We start from the raw sequence: 5,147 nt of genomic DNA, 5'->3' as shown, positions 1-5,147 counted from the left end.
CATGGCTGGGCCCTCCTTGGCCAGGCGTCGAGGGAGGGCACGGTGACTCTCCCTGCTTCTCCAGCTCTGGGTAAGGTGGGTTCCCATGCCCAGTAGCTGGCACAACCCATCTCCCTCCTGCCCCCAGCCTGGGGGTGAGAAGTGGTGCCCAGGCCATGGACCCTAGGCCCCATGGTCCAGCAGTGGGATGATGACCGTGGTATGATGATAATGACAGGGCTAAGCACTTTTCAGGCACAGATCTCTGCAATACTCTCTCCACCCATTTCTGTTGAAAAACTGAGGCCCAGAGAGTTCAAGTCACACAGGTTACAAGTGATAGGGCTGGGCTCTGGGCTCTGAGTCCTCTGTGTTCGACTTTTTTTTTTTTTTTTGAGACAGGGTCTCACCATATTGTCCAGGCTGGAGTGCAGTGGTGTGATCTCGGCTCACTGCAACCTCCACCTCCTGGATTCAAGCGATTCTCCTTTCTCAGCCTCCCGAGTAGCTGGGATTACAGGCACACGCCACCACACCCAGCTAATTTTTGTATTTTTATTAGAGACAGTGTTCCACGATGTTGGCCAGGCTGGTGTTGAACTCCTGGCCTCAAGTGATCCGCCCGCCTCAGGCTCCCAAAGTGCTGGAATTACAGGGGTGAGCCACCGGTCCTGGCTGCGTCTGACTTTTAACCCCTGCACCTTGCAGCTCCTGAATGATGATTTGGGCATCTGAAGCAGTGGGAGGAGAGACCAAGGTCCTGATGCTGGCCCATCCGGTTCTCCTTCCGGCTCTGCCGCTGACATCTGTCGAGCCTTGGTGGGCCCATCTGTGAAATGGGACTACATTTCTGCAGTGAAGAGTCCCAGGCTTGTTGCCACAGCCACTGAGACAGTGGGAGGAAAGGGCTTTGTGAGCTGAGTAGGGTGGGGAGGGGAAAGCAGGCAGGAGATTATTACCGTCGAGATCATTAGTATGGAGGCTGGATATTTCTTCAGAGTGAAAGGGAGTGACAGTGGGACCATGAGGGTCCCACAGGGCAGCTGGGTCCTGGCTCCTTCCCGACTCAGGCTCCTTCCTGTATGGGCATCGGTTGCCTCCCCCGCAGCGACCAGAGCGGCTGTTTCTCATGCTCTCTAAAGCCGTGGGCTTCCCTGGGGACATCAGCTGGGGACATCAGTGAGTACCCCTGTGTTATATGGGGAAGCTTTCACAGACGACCCTGCAAGAAGAGGGATTCCTCAGCTCAATATTTTAAGTTTGAAAATCCCTGGACAAGCTCACCCGCGGATTCGTTCACTCAGCGGCCCTGCATGAGAGTGCCTTGTGTGCCAGCTGCGGTGCTGGGCTTCCAGCCTCTGCCCCCTCAGGGAGTCTGCAGCCCAAGTGGGAGGCAGACGCTGAGCTCCGAACCTTGACACGCAGTGCTAAGTGGTGTGACCGGGAGCACACGGGTGAGAGAACCCAGGTCTGTGTGGCAGTCCCAAAGTTGCCAAAAGCGGATGGGTGCAGCTGGGATGGTGCGGCTGGGGTCTCCCTGGCGTGGAGAGGAGTAGCAGAGGGTCACATTTTGTGAGGAGAGGCCCCTTCTTCTACCGCCTGGGGATCTCTTCCCCTGAGAACCAGTGAAGACTCCATCCGGGGACTGAGATCTTCCACGCTAAAACTTAAGGAGGGGGCTGTCGTGCTCTCTGTCCTGGGGCTGCCATCTCTGCCCAGACCTAGGTCCGCCTACCCTCTCGGGAGACCCATGCCCCTCCAGGCCCCTTTCCCGTTTCCTCGGACCTGTGGGGGCGTCGCTGACAGTTTTTCCAGAACGTGGGCGACACCTAGTGGACATCACGGGTCACAACCGGCGCTCCGCTCCACCCCTTCCACCCCTGCCGCCCCTCTGCCCTGGACCCAGAGTGGAATTCGGTTGAGGGCCTGCCCCAGGCGCACAGTGCCCAGGAGAGCACAGGAAGCCATCAGTGTGGCGTCCACCATCCTCTCATTGTTGTCATCACTGCCTCTGAAGAAGTGCTGCCCTTACAGCAAACAGCACAGGCTGGGTGGCCCTGTCCCTCGCGGGGGGAGGGTAGATCTGGCAAGTCGCTTCACCCCTCTCAGCCTCAGTTTCCCCTTCTGTAAAATGTGGTTGATAATGAAGCACACCCCATAGGGTTTGAGGATGACATGAGGTCAGGGATGAGAATGCCCCTAGCACAAGGCCTGGCATGAAGAAGGGAAATTGTCTAGAGCGGGTGACTGGTGCTCTGGGCAAAAGACCCTCAGGTCAGGGTGGCAGACAGCGGCAGGTAGAAGAAGGTGTTGCTGGTGGAAGTGGACTGCCTGTGACATTCTTCCCCAAACAGAAAACTGGCAGAAGCAAAGCTGCTACTTAGCAAGAAAATCTGGCTCCCTGCCTGTGAGTGTGAGGGGAAAGGGAGTGGGTGGGAGGAGGAGGAGGGAGAGGATGCAGAAGGGAAGGGTCTGTGGACCCTTGCTGTCCCTAAGCCACAGCCAGGCACCCGGGGCCTTGACTGACCCTGCCCCCAGCTGGGCCTAGGAGCCGACACTTCCTCAGCCCGGCCCTGACTATGAACGCAGAGAGGCAGCCGTTCCTCCAGAGGTTGGCATGGTAACACTAGCTGGTGGCTTCCCCAGTTGTGGCTTTCTAACAAGCAGCTGATGCTACCAACTGTGACAACAAGGAAAGTTCTGGAGAAAAACACCAAGGCTCCTAGCAACAGGAGACGGGGTGCAGTTTTTTTTTTTTTTTAAAGACATATTGGGCCAGGCGCAGTGGCTCATGCCTGTAATCCCAGCACTTTGGGAGGCCGAGGAGGGCGGATCACCAGGTCAGGAGATCAAGACCATCCTGGCTAATACAGTGAAACCCTGTCTCTACTAAACAAAATACCAAAAAAAAAAAAAAAAAATTAGCAGGTCGTTGTGGCTGGCGCCTGTAGTCCTAGCTACTTGGGAGGTTGAGGCAGGAGGATGGCGTGAACCCAGGAGGCAGAGCTTGCAGTGACCTGAGATCGTGCCACTGCACTCCAGCCTGGGTGACAGAGTGAGACTCCATCTCAAAAAAAAAAAAAAAAGATGTATTGCCCTGCCAGTGTCAACCCCTCTAAAACCCATGCTCTGCCCAGGAAGGGAGTCTGAGATCTCAATATGTCAGGGCCCAAGTAAGAAAAGCAGAGCACATCAATCACTGTGCCAAGAGTTTCACATGTGTCCTCTCATTTAACCCTCTCAGCAGCCCTAGGAGGTGGGTGAGGAGAGAGGCCATTTCTCTTACCCTCTCCTGTCTCTGAAGAGAAAGAGGAAGTAAAAGTTGAAAAACAACAAGAATGGAGTCAGTGGCAAGACCAGCCGGTGCCACTGATGACCAGGCCTGAGGTTAAAAGATTAACGCCCTACTCTCACCACATGTGCTCTCAATCTATCACGACCCTTTCTTTTTCTTTTTCTTTTTTTTTGAGATGGAGTCTTGCTCATCACCCAGGCTGGAGTGCAGTGGCGCAATCTCGGCTCACTGCAAGCTCCACCTCCCGGATTCATGCCATTCTCCTGTCTCAGCCTCCCGAGTAGCTGGGACTACAGGCGCCCGCCACCACGCCCAGCTAATTTTTTGTATTTTTAGTAGAGACGGGGTTTCACCGTATTAGCCAAGATGGTCTCGATCTCCTGACCTCGTGATCCGCCCACCTCGGCCTCCCAAAGTGCTGGGATTACAGGCGTGAGCCACCGCACCCGGCCTATCACAACCCTTTCACGTGGAACCCCTTAGAGTTGTAAACCCTTAAAAGGGCCAGGAACTCTGTCTTTGGGGAGCTCTGTTCTTGAGACATGAGTCTGCCAAAGCTTCTGGCCAAATAAAGCCAAATCCTTCCTTAACCCGGTGTCTGAGGGGTTTTGTCCGCGGCTCGTCTTGCTACATTTCTTGGTTCCCTGACCGCGAAACAAGGTAATTGACAGATGGTTGAGGCAGCTTAGGCCTGCCATGAAAAGTATCCCTGTGGGGGGTGCTGGCCAGCTTGGGCTACATGAATCCTGAGAGCGCTCCCCAGTAAGCATTTGCCCCAGTGGAACGCCTTGTCAGAGCGGTGCACGGCAGGCCCCCCGGAGGATCAATGCAGTGGCTGAACACCGGGAAGGAACAGGCACTTGGAATCTGGACAACTGGAATACAGTAGGACCGGTCCTGGGAATTTCCCCACTCCATTTGAGTGGAAGCGTGGCCTGATCACCTGCAGTGTGCCCTTATCGGCACTTTGGTCTCAGCATTGATTTTGATTCGGCTTGATTTGTTTGCAATTGGCACTTTGGTCTCAGTACTGATTTTGATTTGGCTTGACTTGTTTGCAAAAAGGAAAGTGAAAGTGAGTGCTTGAGTTTGAGACGGGCGAGACTGGAGTGACCCCTTTACCCTTGCCTTCTTGTGGTGTGAGTGTTGTCTTGTCTCGGGAGGAAGATGGGTGGAACGCAAAGTAAGCCCACTCAACTAGGAACTATGTTGAAAAATTTCAAGGAAGGATTTAGTGGAGACTATGGAGTTAACTATGACACTGGGAAAACTTAGAACTTTGTGTGAGATAGACTGGCAGGCATTAGAAGTGGGTTGGCCATCAGAAGGAAGCCTCGACAGGTTCTTTGTTTCAGTGGTGTGGCACAAGGTAACTGGTAAAGGATACCTACACCAGTTTCTGTACATAGACACTCGGTTACAACTGGTTTTAGACCCCCCACAGTGGTGAAGAGGACAGGCAGTAGTAGTACTAGTGGCAAAGGGACAGACAGCCAAGGAAGAATCCTGCTTCACGCACTGAGGGGAATCAGCTCCTAAAGTCCTGTCCAACCCAACATCAGAGGATTCACGGCAAGAAACGGTGCCAGTGGCCTCCCCCTTTTACCAAGAAGGAAGGCCTTCCACTCCTGAGCCCACTGTGCCCGAGCTTCCACAAGGCCTGTATACCCCTAGGCCATCCAGAGTGGAAAAGAAAGGATGCGAGGTCTCGGGAGAAACGCCTCCCTTGGCAGCCTGTTTGAGGCCTAGAACTGGATACAGATGCCCCTGGGAGAGCAACGGTATACTGGGGTAGGCAAGGACGGGCATATGGTGGAAAGGCGTGCCTTTGTGTACCAGCTCTTCACCTCTACCGATCTCCTCAATAGGAAAA

The sequence above is a fragment of the Trachypithecus francoisi genome, unplaced genomic scaffold (genome assembly GCF_009764315.1).
Source record: "Trachypithecus francoisi isolate TF-2019V2 unplaced genomic scaffold, Tfra_2.0 Lachesis_group12, whole genome shotgun sequence".
Lineage (NCBI taxonomy): Eukaryota > Metazoa > Chordata > Mammalia > Primates > Cercopithecidae > Trachypithecus > Trachypithecus francoisi.
Note: the sequence above shows the minus strand (reverse complement) of the source record.